The sequence below is a fragment of the Callithrix jacchus genome, chromosome 11 (genome assembly GCF_049354715.1).
Source record: "Callithrix jacchus isolate 240 chromosome 11, calJac240_pri, whole genome shotgun sequence".
Taxonomy (NCBI): Eukaryota; Metazoa; Chordata; class Mammalia; order Primates; family Cebidae; genus Callithrix; species Callithrix jacchus.
Window position 1 is genome coordinate 38524045 of NC_133512.1, and position 17968 is coordinate 38542012.

A 17968-nucleotide genomic window follows, 5' to 3' on the forward strand; every position below is an offset into this window, starting at 1 on the left:
TAAATTTTAGTAATTTTTATAGTCTAGTCTTCTGCTTTCAATTTCATATAATCATTTAAGGCAAATATTATCTATGCCTCCTAAAAAAACTTTCTGACTTATCTCATTCTGGTAGACCACTCCAGATTTCCACTTGCCTTCGTAGCTAAGCAAACTCTATCTGGATCACTATGAACTCATTTCTTTTTCTTGTCTTTATATCGGAGAGTTGAGCCTTCTTAGAATTTTGATATTCCCTTCTGAAGTCTTTTTGTACATGTCTTCCCTTAGGCATGGTGCTGCCATCATCAGAGGGAGCATGACACAGTGGAGAGTGCACATGCTTGTGTCAGACAGCTCTGGATTTGCATCCTGCTTCTGCCATTTACAAGCTGTATACACTGTGTTTAAGTGGACAAAATCACTTAAACTTCTCTGAGCATGTTTCTTATTCTATACAATGGACTGGTTGTCTGGATTGAGGCAAGACACTTAAAATTCCTCGATTATTGTAAATGCATCGTAGTGAGTTATTCTAGATGATTTTAAGTTCTCTTCTAATTCTGGTTTGATAAGCTCTCATTCTTTCTAAGTTCTGTAATTACCCTTTTTTAAATTTTTGGACAGCCGGGGTAGACATCTCTAAATCTTTAAGGTTGAATAAAGGAAACCTTTATATTGTCATTATGTATAATCTTTGTTATAGAGGAAAACTCAAGAATTTTAACTTAGGAGAGGCAAGAGAGCATTGTGAACACTGCCCCAGAAAATCATAATCATAATAATAAATAAATATACATGAAAGAAACTAATGGAAATACATGTATTACATGGAAAAATTAGTTAATTGAAGGAAGTAATCCTTTTTACAAATCACTCCCAGTTAGAGGTAACGATCAATGGTTTCATTGTAAATTAATTGGGAGCTACTGCCACCAAGTGGTAGGAAATATCTTTAGAGACTAGAATCTAATAACCTTTGGGGAGAAAAGCTGCCTCATCATACTGTGGACCCAAACGTATTCCATTCCTATCCCGACGCATCACAACCACCCAAGATCTGATCTTCATTAAATAACCAGCTGTCTTTGGTTTCTGTTACCACACCAATAGAAAAATTGACTATTTTCCAGTCAAGAGACAAAACGTAAGTTTAGTTCTAATACAGGAAAAAAAAGAGAAATACTGAGAGTTCAGGTAAAATCATAATTGAAAAATTCTAAATTAGATTAGCCTCTGGAGGTAAAAAGGCTGATCTTCAAACACCATCTCTGCCACTTGCCTGCTGTATGATATGAAAAAACTTATCTGAGGATCAGTTTCTCAGCTGAAATACAGAGGTTAATTTAGATGATGTGTGCAAAATGTTTAGCCTAGAGGCTGATAACTAGCAAGTGCTTGATGAATATTATTCCATTTCTGCTTATTATTATGACTATAAACTGTATTCCTCTTCCCTAAACCTGAATAAATACTTAGTTCATTAAAAGTATGATGCGTAATTCGACTCAACTGTAAAGAGGTTTAACCTAAGAGAATAAAAACCACCACAACGACTGTAGTAGGGATTTTATATGATTTTCCTAATTCCAAGGAAAGAACCACAGTGAGAAGACAGAAATGAAGAAATCCCATAAGTTCTAAATCTAGATTAGGCAGTAATAATTCTTTCCTGCTGAGGTTCTGGGCAAGGCAACTAAGCCCCCTTTAAACCCTTCTAACTTACGCAGTGCTATAAAAAAATCCAACTCAATTAATTACTTTGGAAGGTAGGCCAAAATATAAAATTTGCATATGGATGCCAATTATAATTTTATACAATAGAAATCAAAATCTTTAAATCAAAAGAAAAGTAAAAATAGTGTAGTTGTTTATTTGATTATAGCAAACTTTTATGTGGAGTTCTGGATTCAGTAGCCTTAATTAACCAGTTTATGCATATATTTATGACAAGTAATTTATATTCACAACAATAAATATCCCAGAGCACTGAAATAGCCTAACATGACTTGTTTTATCAGAGATGAATTACATAGAGCCACTATATGTCACTGAACTCCAATTCTTTGAAAATTGAACATCTACAATTCTTTGAAAATTGAGCATCTAGTCACGTGGTGAATTACAATTAAATAGAGACTTAGTATATTTCATAGGATTCTACTTCAACTTCCTGTCAGATTTGTACCAACCCTATCCTCTGTACCCCCACATGGTACTAATTAACCCACTCCCCAAACATTTCTCATTAAAAGGACCTCATTTCTGTTATGAGGAAGCTTAAACTACTTTGTGGACAGATCTATTCATTAGAAATTATTTCCTGATAATTGGTTGAAATCTTCCTCTATATAACTCCTCTCCATTGTTTTTGGAGATAGCATTTAGATTCAGAAATAATAGTTACGTTTTTAGACTACTCCAATTTCCCAGGTAGGTCAAAGAACAGAACTTTTAGTAGTATTTGCTTCGACGTATGAATGTATATATCCTGCAGCACAAAGTGTAGTTGTCCTGTGCTGCAGGACACCTTCAGCAATCATGTGTTTTATGACCTTACCACTTTAAAATAAATGAAATATAGATCCTCTGAGTTATTTGATTTTTAAAAATCTGGATTTAAATCAGAACAAAATGCAAAAAGACCTTCATTTTTATTAAAATAACCCATAGAATACACCAATAGATAACTTCAATTGGGAAAAGATGACCATGGAAGTGACCTCTGGCCCTTTGTCTCCTAAGGGTTGATGTCTTCTCAGCATCCCCTGAACTGGGTCCTTCCAACAGGATGTGGGATGGAACAGGGTCAGCATGTTCAATGAATTATTCACCAAAAAGAAGACATCCTACAATTTCATTGTTTATTTTCTTCTTGTACTTCTTTATTTTCTTGTCATGTCTCTTTGAAAATATCAGTTTGTTTTAGCTGCATTAATAGATAAATGGAAATAAATTTATTCTAGCTATGTTAGGTTTTATCCTCAACTGGGCAAGAGATACAGTGGGAAGCCAAAATGTGATAGTGATTGTGAGGGAAAAAAAGAATCTCAAGGGAAAGGTGAAAGTTAAGGTGATAGGCATACTCATTAGCAACCCTTCCCTCCAGAGAGATTTTCTTCAAAATCTTTTTACTGGGAAAATTATATAATTGATCTATTAAAGAGAATATTTTTTGACAATGTGTTTCCAATATACTTAGAGCTAATGTGAAACCAAGAATAGTTGTCCCTCTATATCCACAGGTTCTGCATCTACCAATTCAACCAACTGCAGATTAAACAAACATATTTGGGGAAAAAATGATAAAAATAACAGTATAACAATAAAAATAATACACATAAGAAAAAAACAATACAATGTGACAACTATTTACATATTAGCATTTATGTTGTTTTTGGTATTGAAAGTAATTTAATCTAAAGTATATAGAAGAATGTGAGAAGATTATATGCCAATAGTATGCCTTGTTACATAAGGGACTTGTACATCATCAGGTTTTGGAATGTATGGTGGTCTCAAAACGAATCTCCTGCATATACAGAGAGATGACTGTATAGGGCATGATAAGGAATAATTAGGAAATCCCAAGCTTCAATTTTCATTAAAATTCTGACACAGATTTGCTATGTTTTGCTGTTGTTAGCTATTTTTTTTTTTTGGCCTCTTTATTTCTCTACACACAAAATAAAGACACTTAAAAAATGTTCTTTTCAGTATTCCCAGAAAGATTGGGAGAGAGAACTCAATAAGTGTTGCAAACTTTTGAAAACAGTAAACTATTGAAATCTGAGAATTTATTCCAAAAGATTACTTCAGAAATATTTTCATTTTGGGTCATTCTTGGTTTAACAGTAAAGTAAAGGAACTGGACGATGAGGGCAAAGTTTCATCTGCTAAGATATCTTATAAATTTTTTTTTAGTAAGGCTAAGAATTGTACTTCTGAGGACTATTAATGGAGAGTGCCATGTTTAATATTTTCTCCAAAGCCCAAATCCTACATTTTTTATGCTCCCAAATTATTTCTTTTTACTGTACTACTATTTCTTGGTGCGACCATTGTGGGTATTTCAGTAAAAGCACAACATAACTCCAGGAAACAGAAAATTCATCAGGCTTAATCTTTTTGCTTATTTAAGAGCTAGCACCTATTGTCTGGCTGTGTTGAGAGTATAAGTTATTTTTGATTCTCTGTAGCATCATCTTACAATACAATAAAGACATACAAGTGTTAAATCTTCTATGCAAATGTACAGTCCTAAGAAAAATGCTGAGAAAAGAATAAATGAATCAGTGAAAGGCAAAAAAAAAAAAAAAGAGTTAAAATTCTTTTATGATGGTCCTGTTTATCCAGAGAAAACTGAAATCTGTCACATTAATACTATAAATCAATGAGACTTAGAAACTACCATTCATAGCTATTCTTAAACAATTCATAAACTTGGCATCTTCCCTGGTCTTTTATTAGCTTAAGTTTATAAATCATCTAGACCATTATTATACTTAAATTATAGTGATTTCTTCCATAATCTAGTCCTTAAAAACCTCACCCTCCAGATTTATTTACCAAAATCTTCTGATTCTGATCAGACAAGATTCTGATTCATGTTCTTGTAAGATCTTATTTTAGATTTTTTGAGGCAATGAGAAATTTATAATTACTTTTCTATTATATAATTCTCCAATGTTCTCTTTTTAGATCTTATTTACAAATCTTCCTATTTACCTTGTCAAGATTTTAGGGCTCTGTGGCAATCAAATTGAGCCAAGTAATTGAAAGATGTAATTGATGTTTGCTGTCCTTTAAAACCAGGTTGAAGTTAACAAACTAGGTATGTGGAGAGATGAGATACTTCTCCTTCAGGAAATTGCAAGTGACTATAAATAGTGCTCTTCAATAAATAGTGCTCATTGATTTCCCATAGAGTTTGGAAACAGCTCATTCTAGTTTACTATTTCCAACCCCTCATTTTCACAGTCCTATTATATATACTGATGACCTCTGGCATAAATGTATTCAGGAAGAAAATCATACTTTTATAACTGATCCAAAATATTTATTATAAAATTGTTACAAATGGAGCATGGCTAAGTAATATCAACTGTAACACTGACCCACAGAGTGAGAGTCAAATTCTTCCCTGTGTTTATTTCAAAGGCCTCAAATCAACTCCTCCAGACTCCCTTAAAAGAGACAGCGAGCGAGAGACAGAAAAAGTTGGGTGAGACAACTACTTTTGTTAAGAAACCATTCTTTCATTTCTTAAGCGCATTTTCAGATGATAACTGCACCTTCCCTTCAATCCAGGTAGTCTGATCCCCCAAAATGATCCCTCATCATGAGAAACAGAAAAACAAATAAAGCTTAAAAGAACTTAAAATCCCAAATATATCACCAGTTCTTCGATGGGGGAAATGAGCCTCTCAAAGACCAACTACACAAAATTTCCCAAGTGAAGGCATAAAGTATCTCCAACAGGATCTTGAGAAAACAAGAGTAACTTCCTTTCCCCATAGCTAATGGAGATAAGTATGAACAAGACACTGAGTGCTGACAAAATGCTTCTGACAAGCAGCCTAACACCTGGGAATGGAGATAAAAGTCTTGCTTATGAGAGTTCATACTTTGCAGGAAAGAGAAGAACCTTGTCCATTGCAAAAGCTTAGGGAGTCCTTAGGGTATCTGAGACATCCATTGCTGCTCCCTTCAGGACTCTTACATGAGTCTGCGTTTCTAATAAGTATCCCCATGTCATTCCAATAAAATTGTCTATGGAAGTCATTATTTGAAAAATTCTTCTGGATTGCTTTGTAACTCAGATTATTTGTACTAGAATGAGTCCAGTTGTTAAGACAGCCAAAAGCAGATCCTCAAAAACTACCTGTGGAGTAGAAATAGGCAAATAGGATGAGCTGCTTTTAAACACTGCCTCATTCCCAAGAGTGTTGAAACCAGGTAGATGCACATTCAGATGGGATTATTGAATAAAACATATATCCTCAGATGGATAGATGTCTCTTTACTTTCAGTGATATCTTACAAAGGATTTCAAGCAAAGTCATAAAGTCAGGATTATTATTAATGTGACATAAGCCCTGAGGTTTAATCAAGTTCCTCCTAGGACACCCTACTCTCACTGTGAGAGCATACTCATTTCCTCAGAAAGGACCCACAAAAAAGATGGCAACAGCTTTGGTTATAGTCCTTTGAAGACCAGTCACTGTTTTTAATCAGAAAGTGAGATGCCTCTCTTTTTTAGAAGTTGTGCTTATAGATAGGCATGGCATAAAAAATATAGTACCTGATGGGTTAAAATAACCATAAAGTAACAAAACAATTGGCCCTATTTAAAAAATGTATTCTGATATTCTAATGTCCTGAAGCATTTTCTAATGTATTTGGACTGCTTGTACATTATCTGATCTTGACTGAATGAAAAGTATGTGGATTTCTTTCAGGTGCATATTTCTAGATGAGATCAGGATAGTGTGTGCATCAAGGCTAAAGAGGGCTCTAAAGAGGTGACTGAACTACAGTCACTCAGAAGAGTAAACCAGTCAGTAGCTGGTAATAGCATCTCAGCATTCAGATGGAAGTCCTGAGACGTTGTCCAACTTCTAGTTTCACCAAAATGGAAAAGCTATTCTGTGTATATTCGGAAGCAAAACCTGATGCTCTGAAAGAAAGTGAATCAATTACTGGAATATATTCTCATAGGTAAATTTCCCAAATTATTTTCTGTCTCAACAATTAAGAGCAGAGCCATTTCTAGTTTGGGAAATTACTTCTCACCTCTAAATGAAAATATTTTTGCAGTTATCACTTAGTGCAAAAGTACTGCCTTTTTCAGTGACTTTTATGTGGAAAAGTCTATTTGTATTGACATCTCAAGAGCATCTGAGGACTGAGAAGGAAACTTTTGAAACACAGTGTTATGACTGTGACACTTGGAAAGTCAACATTGTCCAAATTATTTTCAAATGCTACCATTTAGAAAAGAATCTATCATAACTAACCATAACTATTTTCAAATGTTTAAATTAACTGGATTTGATTAAGTGAAAAGATTAATTGCACCTATTTATCTGCCTTTAAATTGGCTAAAATTGATTAATTTTTATACCTCCCCGTGGATACCTTAAATACACTCATCATTACATTTACTAATTCATTCATTTCATCAGAAGTTCCATTGTTCCATCTAGAAATATTATTTCAGCAGCACAGCTTTGTCAGAGAGGCTATGTGAAAGCCAGACATAACAAATAGGTGATCTGCCACTCTAACAATACCAGTAATGGAAAATAAAATAACACATTAATTTCATTGTTCATATGGAGATTCATATGAGGTTTGAAATGGTTTCTTAGATTCATAATTTATCTTCCTCATAAACTTGCCCATCATGGAGCAAAATTCTATTTTCAACCCATTTTTATTTCTAAAGGGTTGAGAGACTATCAAAATGCTTTGCAAAATAAAGATTTTATTTCAGTGACTATTATGAATGTGTGGAACTACAAGATCCTTTCTAAATAAAGATGCAATATGTTAGTCATTGAATGTGGAGTCTGCACCTACTTCGACATGTAGTGGTTTGTGCTTCATTATATATAAGAAGAAAACTACACTCAGCTTTCAGCCTTCAACCTCAGTCTTCCATAGTAGGCTTAATTATTTCAAATACTGCACTGAATTCTTATAAACTACTCCATGGAACTTTTGGGTTTGTTCCTGGACTGTCTGACCCTCCAGGTTCTGAATTCATTTCAATTCAACATGCAAAACTAGCCTTGGATATAGACAGGCCAAACAATGACCTGGTTGTGACTGAAGAAAAGCCGGCAGAGCTCCTTGGCTCACTCCAAAAAGGGGTGCCACCCTCTCATTCCAAATATGCATTCTGAGAACATACAGACTGGGGAGGTTTTGTTAGTATTTTTTAAATACCCATAGAGAACACAAAACTGAATAACAATGAATCTTGATGGGCTATTTTTCTTAATACTTACATCCTAATTTTTCCTTGAGCAAATAGTAGTCAACTTAAATTTAACTTTTTGAATAAGCAACTCTTGCAAATGGTACAAATTCAAATAAAACCAAAGGTATTCAATGAAAAGTCTGTGTTATCACTCCTCTAACCCAACTAATCACAGCCATTTGTTTCTTATTTGTTTTTCCAGTGACTTTATACATGTATGAACAAATTTATGTAATAGTTATATATTTCTTTCCTTTCTACACAAAAGGTAGTATATTACATACACAATTTTACACCTTGGCTTTTTCACTTAACTATATGTGTTGGAACACTTTCCATATTAGTGAATAGTAATCTTTCTCATATATGTTTTAATAGATGCAAAGAATTCCTTTAAATTTAACCAGTACTCCACTGACTGACATTTGGGGCTGCTCTTCTTGTGTTATTACTAACAGTGCTAAAATAAATAATATGGCATATGGATCAGTATGTACACTTGCAGCTAAATCTGTTGGATGACTTCTCATTTGTGGGACTACTGAAGTAAAAAAGATATACGTGTGCACACACAGACGCACATACACACAAAACACACCTGTATAATTTTGATAACTGTCGCTGAATTCCTTTCAGTAATCAATCAATCTGTCTACAAGCAGTGTGTGACTGACTGGTTCTCTACATCTTTGCCAAGATTATCGAACAGTACGGAACAGAATCAAAGGATTTCTGCTAGTCTGATAAGTGAAAAAACCTTTTTGAGTTAGCTTGAAATTGCATTTCTCTTACTACTGATGAGGTTGAGCATATTTATATTTAGAAGTCATTTGTATTTCAGGGAAGTATCTGTTCATATCCTTCGTGTATGTTTTCATTGAATCATTTATCTTTTCTTTATTAGTTTTTAGGAGTTCATTACATTAGGGAAATTAGTCTTTTGCTTATTGCTGCAAATATTTTTCCCCAGGCTGCCAACAGATTCAGTGTCTGTTGAGGGCTTACTCTTTTCTTCAAAGATGGCACCTTCTAGCTGTGTCTTCAGGTAACTGAAGGGAAGGACAAGCGCTCTGAAGCCTCCTTTTAAAGGTCACTAATCCCATTCCCAAATATTCAGACTGCAGCAATTATGTTTTATTTATTTTAATTTGTAAAAATCTATAATGTTCTTCCTTAAGGTTTTTAAGTTCTCTCCTCATTTACACTTGTATTACACAATTTAGTTTTAGAAACTTTATTGCTTGCATATATGAATATTAATTTATAATATTAATTTGTGCTTTGTTACCTTTCTATATTACCTTATTTTTGCATTAAATTGTAGAGTTGATTCTCTTGGGAATTTCATATATCAGTTATATTGTCTGCAAATAATGATAGTTTTACTTCCACCTTTGCAATTTTAATGCTTTTAATTTCTTTCTGCTGCCTATTTGGATGATCTAGTAGCTCTCCTACTGGTAATAGTGGGCATCCTTGCCATATTCATCACATTGTGTGAAGCATATATATGATCAACATGATTTATCACTGTTGCCATTGACCTTGGTCACCTGATTGAGGTAGTGTTTGTGCAGTCTCTCCATCCTGAAGTTACTCTTTTGTCCCCTTTTCCATATGACACTTTTTGGAAGAAAATCATTATATGTGGCTCACACTTAGATAGTGGGAAGTTATGCTCCATTTCTTTGAAAGCAAAATACCTACATAAGTGATTTGAAATTTGTCTGTATGGTAGATTTTTCTCTTCTCTCCATTTGCTGATTTAGTCCATCATTCATTTTTATGGCCTCAGGTATATTTACTGTATACATTGGGTCATAATCCCATGCTATTTTATTTTATGCCTTGAATTGTTCCAGCTTTAGATATTGGAAGCTTTTTCAGTTGGCTCTTTTGTCCCTTTGACAAACCTCAGTGTGGGTTTTTTGTTTGTTTGCATGCTCCACTTTCATCTTATCTATTTCCTGCCCCAGTCCAAAAATCAGGCATTTCTCTAAGGATGCTTGGTTCCTTTTATAGGAGAATGGTATTAGAAACCAAGATCTGTGTGATAGGTGTGCTCATTGATACCGGGCTGTTGCTCCTTCTAGGAATTGCCAGTTAACAGAGAAAAGAAATATATATGAGTATATGCCAATGTGTATATAAGCATCTATATAAATAGTTCTATATGTAACCATCTGTATCTGTATTAAACTAAAAACTGCTTAATACTGACATCTACAGCTCTAATCCCTTACCATGTGGATCATTCTAGACTCTTCCCCTGACTCATCTCTGAGCTCTCCCTCTAACAGTAAGAAATCTGGCTTTTACTATCCATTCATTTACTTAATTGTTCAATTTCGGTATACTTGTATAGTGGCATCAAAATTGTTAACCAGTAACCCTGTAGGAAATAACTTCGTGAAATAGACTATAATGCTTTTTTGTCTTTGCTTCAGTTTTATAGATTCCACTTATTTCTAAAGTTACATCTTAGGTCAGCATTTTCTCCCTGACACTTTTGATTGAAATTGTCTTATATATTTTATTATTGTTATATTGTTTGGTTACATTCTACATTCTATTCTGGGATTCCCTAAGCCCCTCTTTTTTTTATTTTTTAAAAAATTAATTTTTAGAATTTTAGACATTAATGGGTCTTTGTGCTGTAAAGTTCTATGTGTTTTGACAAAAGGATAGTGTCATGTATCCACAATTGCAATATCATACAGAATATTTTTATTTCCTCAAGTATATACTCCATGCTTCACCTTTTCAACCCACTTTATCTACCTCAAACCCTAATAATTACTTATCTGAGCTGTCTCTATTATTTAACTTTTACAAAAGTTTACAGAATTAGAATCATATAGTGAACAGCCTTCTCAGACAGGCTTCTTTATTTAGCAATATGTATTTATATACTATTGATGTCTTTGAGTGTCTTGATATCTCTTTTTTCTATCATTTAATGGCATTCATCGTATAAATATACCACAGTTTCTTCATTCATTGATGAAAAAACATCTTTATCACTCCTAGTTTTACAAATCATTTCAAATTAGTTCAGTAAACATTTAAATGTACTGTTGTTGGGCCATATGGGAAGACTATATTTAGCTTTGTAAGAAACTGTCATCTTGTTTTACATGCTAGCTACACCATTTTCCATTCCTATATGTAGCAAATGAAAATTCCTGCTGCTTCACATCACAAGCAGTTGATATCATCAGTTGTTTGTTTGTTTAATTTTAGCCATTCTAATGGATTGTCTTGGCATTTCACTGTTGTTTGAATTTATAATTTTTAATGACAAATAACATCAACTATGTTTTTATATGTTTGTTTGCCATCTGTATATCTTCTTTGTTCAGTTATGTGTTCAGATCTTTCACCTGTATTTTAAGTCAGTTGTTTGTTTTCTTATTCTAGATCTTGGTTAATTTCAGTTTACTTCCCTTCAATATTTTTCTACAGTGATGTTTGTTTGTGTAGGTGTCTTTCTTTTACCTATATCTCAATTCTCAATACAAAACTAGTCTGATTCACTCAGACAATAGTGTAGCATGCCAAATTCTAGGTCTAGTTAACTAAAGCAAAACAGAAAATTTGAAAAATGTTTGGTAAAGATTAGAGACTTAGGAGAAAAAAATATTATTAGCAGCGATGAAGGGCCCTGGGTGAAATAAATTACAGGATGATAAAATAATCATCTCTATGTATAAGATCTATTACAGACGAAACAACTCTCACTCTTTGGCCTTATGTTTTGAACATTGACTCCATGTTTCTCCCTTGAAGAGCAGTTTGTTTGTCAATATTTCACTGGGAGTAATTAAGGAGAATTTCAGTGCTGAAGTACTGAGTCCTAAAATGAGCAGGTCTATTAGTAAAGCACTGCTGAAAACAACACATGTGATTCCCAGGGAAATGGATTCTGTATCTTGACTGTACCCTAGAATAATCTGGGAAGATTTAAAAATAGTGATGCTTGAGTCCTACCCTGGAGATGTTAATTTTTAATTGGTTAAAATATTAGGAATTTTAAAAGCTAATATGCAGCCACATTTGAGAACCACTGCTTTCAGGCAGGCTTTCTAACTTGATAAGCTTTCTCAATTTTACAGAGATAATTTATAAATAAATAAATATGTAAATATATATGTATATATAAATATATATAAATATATAAATAAATATATATATATTAAGATATATATAAATAAATATATATATTTATATATATTAAAATATATATATTTATATATATTAAAATATATATATTCATATATATTAAAATATATATATTTATATATATTAAAATATATATATATTAGGAACCATAGAAAAACAGGATCTCAAATAAAAACAAGACCATGACAGAGGAGGCATCCTTATGAGTTGAACCAGGATATGATATAAGAAAAACACCATCATCAGCACAATATTAAGAAAACTCTGAAATGCTTTTTATGTGCATTTTGTGTGTTGAACTATGAAATAAACTTTTAAAGAGCTTCCAGAGTTATTCCTTAATTAAAAGTTGAGTGAAGCAGAGTAAAGGTATTAAAAAACTAGTGGTCTCAAAACAAGTCTTTCAACTTTTAATCCTGGTATAGGGTAAATACATCTTTTAGCCAGAACTAGATTATTTCTAATCTATATTTTAACATTTAACATGTGTCTATGTGTTTTCCTGATAATTTTCTATGCATTTTAAAGCAATGGAATAATGTTTATGAAATTATATAAGTCATTAAAGGTTATCACAGTATTAAATTCAATTTGTAGTTCAGCTAGTTATCTTGTGGGTAAAAACAGGTAGTGCTGTTTCTGTTTTCTAATATCTCGTTTATTAACTACAGAATTTTAGTGAAAATAATTTCATCTGAAGTAGTTAAATATTATGTGGTAAAATTTTTAATAAGCTGTCTTAAAATAGGATTGGCCTGTCATCTTTCATAATTTTATCAGCTCAACCTTGCCTGCTCTCTCTGTCAGCTAAGAGAACCATTGTTTACATCTGCTTCCACAGTAATCATGGTTCCATAATTTTCCATTACGTAATTCAAACTGGGAAATTCTACCATTGCCTTTTTTGCTCTTAGTCGCTCTTCCCCAAAATAAACTTTCTTGTACAGGAAAGAATACTAATAAGGAACTCATTAACTAGCACCTCGGCCAGTGCAAGAGAGATGGAGAAAGAAATAAAGAAAGAGGGAGACAGAGAAGAGAAGCAAACTAGAAGGAAAAGAAAAGGGTTTACTCATTTTAGAGAAATTCTAACAGAGTAATTTTCTGGTCTCTATTTTCCCTCTTGCTAAGAAAATTGAAAACATTCACATTTAGTCTGATTGCTTACTTTATTAGAATTATTTAGACATATTTATTGCATAGTTTCACTTTTTAAATTTTTTTCTAACTTTCCTAAATACCTGTTGGTTTAATCTTTGTTGTTATTTTATCTTTAAATTTTTTTTTCTCTTTTTTTGTTATCTGATCTATAATTTAATGCAGATTTAAAGTTCAACTTTTTAATCAGTATATAAATCTAGTTAGGATATCTTTATTCAGCTAATTAATACAAGAATATTACAACATTTTACTTGCAACTTCTTCACTCCCACTCAACAAACCATAGCTAATGCCAAAATCTCCTGGGGTATGGGCAGATATTAATTTTTTAATAATGTATTTTTCATTTAAACCATATACTGTTTTATTTTATTTTGTGCTTTTGCTATTTCATTCCTTTTCTATCTCATAACTTTCTCTATTTACTGTCCTGAATACAACTTCTCATCATTCTTTTAGAGTTTTATATGGAATAATGGTTTCAAGCCTTTATTAGTTTCCTGTTGCTTCTGTAACAACTTTTGGCAAATTTCACAGCTTAAAACAATGGAAATGTGTTTTCTCACAGTTCTAAGGGGCAGAAGTCTAAAATTAGTCTTTAGGGCTACATTTCTTCTGGAGGATCCTAGGGAGAACCAACTTCCTCATCCTCTCCAGTGTCCATAGGTCACCTACATCTTTTGCCTTGTATCCCCCTTGCCCCTCTTCAAAGCCAACAGTGTAACATCTTCAAATTTCTTCTCCCTGCCTCTTTGTTTCCATCAACACATAGCTTTCTCCTTCTTTTGACCTTGCCTCTCTCTTAAATGACCCTGGTGATTATACTTTAGGCATACCTGGATAATCTGCGATAATCTCCCCATCTCAAGAAACTTAATTTAATCACATTGGCAAAGTCTTTTTTATCCTACAATATTCATGGATAATGGGGGCTACAAAGTGGATATCTTTGGAGGGCTATAATTCAGTCCACCACCATGCCCTTGGCCAAGTGAACATGTCTTTCTTGTAATCTCTTGTTTAAACGAGGCTGGATGTACAGAGCAAAGTTTGAAAGTTTTTTTTTTTTAATTTTGTATTTTATCTTAATATCTTCTTTTAGGCTGTTAGTATGAGAAGTGGAGTCAGTCTCGTGTAAGGAACTAAATGTTGAGGCTGTGATTATCTTTTGTGCAAAATGGTCTTCAAATTCCTCTAGTGGTGGGCTATAGTTGCCTTGGGCTCTGGGCAGTTGCTGGAAATTTTTTTTTGGTGTGAGCACCCCACAGTCAGCCTGAGTCTCTGCTCATCTTCATCACAGGGTTGGGGTGGAGGGTCTCCTCCCATGCTGTTGCCTCTCCTTTATTGGTAGACTGCTGTCAGTTGTCACTCCCGGTGCTAACTCATGGTGAAGTGCAGGTGGGACTGAAGGAGCGGGAGTTTATTGTTGTAGACCAGTCTCAGTTTAGGAAGTCCCTGTGTACCTGACCTCAGGTGTGAGACTTTCTCAGTATTCTGTGCCCTCTTACCTGAGACAATTAAACAGTCTTATAACTGGGGTTGATCTTGAGCAGGAAGCTCCTGCCTCTTCTACTTTTTATACATATCTTCTACTTTTCCTCCAGTTACAATAGCAATCTATATTAGAATAGGCCCTGGAAATAGAGGCTTTACTACCCTTCTGCCAGAGCTTATGGCTTTTGCTTCATAAAAGAGGTCTAGGGAAGGAACAGGGCTTTATACCTCCCTCAACACACCCACATGTATGATGAGCAGTGTCTCTTCCTCCCTTACTCTGCAGCAGGTGACATAGTGTCAGACTTTTCTTGGAGAAGATTGTCTCTCTTTGAATTAAGGTTATTTCATTGTCTTGGAACCTCAACTAGCTCTCTGATGGGCTCTAAAATATCTTTTCCTTACTGTAAGAGTGGAAATGACATTTTTGCGTCTTTCTGTGTCCTAAACAAAAGCAGAAATCTCTGAGGACTTTACACAAAGAAAATCCACTCAAAATGTGAAATACTAATTTCATAATTGTATCATTTCATCCAACAAGTCACAATGTTAGCTTTCTATTGAATATAATTTAAATTGGAATTAAATTAATTTCACTTGAAGGATAAACTAATTTTATTTTATAGTGTAGCACTTGATGCCCTATCATTAGATTGCTACATTTATATTCTTTCACAGTAAGAGCAATGTAAATAACCCTCCCTGGATTTAAACATCCCATTTTATCAGAAATAAAATTAGATTTTCTCATGTAAAATTGTTCAGGCTTTATACATATACACACACATACAGCTATCATCTTTAAATTTTTTTAGCTAATTTGTTTTTTACTTGCTTAATAATTTCTATAATGTGGGTAAGTGCTTTGCATCCTGGATAAAGTTATGTTGAACAAAAAAATGTACTTTGAAATATTATAACAAATTCCTTTATAAAATAAGATGTATTTAATATTAGAATGTAACACAATTGACTGGTGTTCTTATTATTTTTATTACATCAAAGTTACATCATAAATTAACAATGGTCTTGCAGTTGTGTGTAGATATTCATTGACCACTTCTAGTTGAAATTGCTAGTATAATCTACACTGAATGAACACCAAAAAATTCCCTTTAAAAATTACTTCTGTTATATTATTAAAAACAAATTAATTTAGATACTTAATAAAGCCTTAAATTATATGTGAGATTTCTGCCTTTGATGTATTACCTTGAGCAAGTCACTAACCCCTCTGAACTTTGAGGGATGAATTAAATCATCTTTTATGATCTCTTCCAGTACTATGACTCAGGGTAAATAAAGATAACCAATGAAAAGAATATCAATTTACTACTTTGGGTACCTCTTTTTCTCTTTTCTATAAACTGTGATGGCTAAATTTCAACCAAGATATTTTAGATCCTCATCATAAATCCCATGATTTCATACATTTCTGGTTACATGTGTCCATTTTTTCTCAGATTACAACTTTCCTCTAGAAGATGTAATTTTGGATACTCTAACAGAAATAACAATCGGAGTGTTTACATTCTTGGGCTGACATTAGAAAAATGTTGCTTCATTCCTCCCCTACTCTCCCTTCCCTCTCCAAATCCCTGAATTCCCATTTCTTAGCTCTATCCAATTGGAGTGAGGCAATATAAAGTAGTAATTTTTCTGCCACTTAGATGTCCCAACCAAATGGCTGGATGGAGAACTCTGCTTATGCTCCTGACAAGCCCTTGGGGTGTACTGTAAATGAATAATAGCAGTGTATATAGATTTCAAAACAGATGAAAGAAACACAAAACTACACTGCTTTCAAATTTTGTTCTACTGAGTTCTGGGTAAATGGACTTTCAGGATGAAAATGGGGTAGTCAGAGAAACATAAGGAGAAGGGTATGCTTGAGCTTTGATTTGAAGCTTGAAGCACTGAGAGGTACAGAATTGGTCCCAACTGGGATTTCCTGAGCACAGCCTTGAAAAATGTGAGATGAAATTAGTAGCAAAAAGAGTCCCTAACAGGACATGATCATCTACACTTATGACACAGTGGGTGGTGAGAAATGGTCACTCTGAAAAAGCTTTTTAAGGCTTCTGAAAATTATGCAAGTATTCAGCCTTCATAAAGTTCTGAGTTTCTATCTTCTCATGGTTTTATAATACTAAAAATATTTTGTTAGATCTATTTCTAAAGTATGTGAACCATTTGGCTATCATATACTTTCTGAATATAATCCCAACATTTTTTTGCCTTCCAGTGTTATATTTTTGACCATAAAACCTAAATGTTTTTCTATTAATAAGTACTTTCTACTTTGGTTTATTACTTTGGTGGTACATTTAGAAAATCCTTCCCAGTCCTCTAAAATTATATAAATATTTAACTTTGTTGTCACTCAATGTGTTTATACATTTTTATATAGTTAAAAACTCAAATAATTTTATATTAATTTTGGTGTATATTAGGGAAAGTTAACAAATTATTCTAGTTTTATTTATTGGGCAAATAATCATTTCCATTAATTTAACAGGTCATCTAAATTATATATCAAATTCTTATATTCTTACATTCAAATTCTTCTATTCTGTGTTCCCTATTCCTTCTTGCTGCCACTGACTGCATAATAATCCTTTTGCTCCCTTGTAGAAAAAGTTTCTTTGCAACAACTTCCCTTAATTATTGCTTTTTAACAAATTTTCTTGGTAATTCTCACATGCATATTATCTCAGATAATCCTTAGCATATTTTGATGTGTATTTGAAAATAAATCTATCCGGGTGTCAGATATTTAGTGAAACAAGCTATATTGTTAGTTCTGACTTGAGACATTTAAACAACAACAAAAATGGAAACTAGTTCTCTTCGCAAATCAAAATTTTCTTTACAAATCTGAAACCCTTTAATGGACTTCTTACTTATTAGTGAATATTTTTATATGATTTAGTTTAAGTTAGAACTTTGTGAAAACTTGCATTCAAATGGAACTTTCTCTATTAAGATTAAACAATTTTATTATGTTATGATCACCAAAATATCCAGTAGTCTTTCCTTGGTAGATAAACTGATATGACTGCCTTTGTAAAGCAATTATGTCAGCAATGTTTAATCCACAAAAAATGATATGCTATCAATTGCTTTATCACATTGTGTTCTTCCAGCATATCCACAAGGACATTC

The 17968-nt window shown here is 33.1% G+C and overlaps 1 protein-coding gene across 10 annotated transcripts in view; it reads left to right on the top strand.

The window, feature by feature from the left end:
• TMEM196 (transmembrane protein 196) overlaps positions 1-17968 on the top strand; it is a 369686-nt gene that overhangs the window by 340731 nt on the left and 10987 nt on the right. The gene's annotated exons all lie outside the window — the stretch shown is intronic.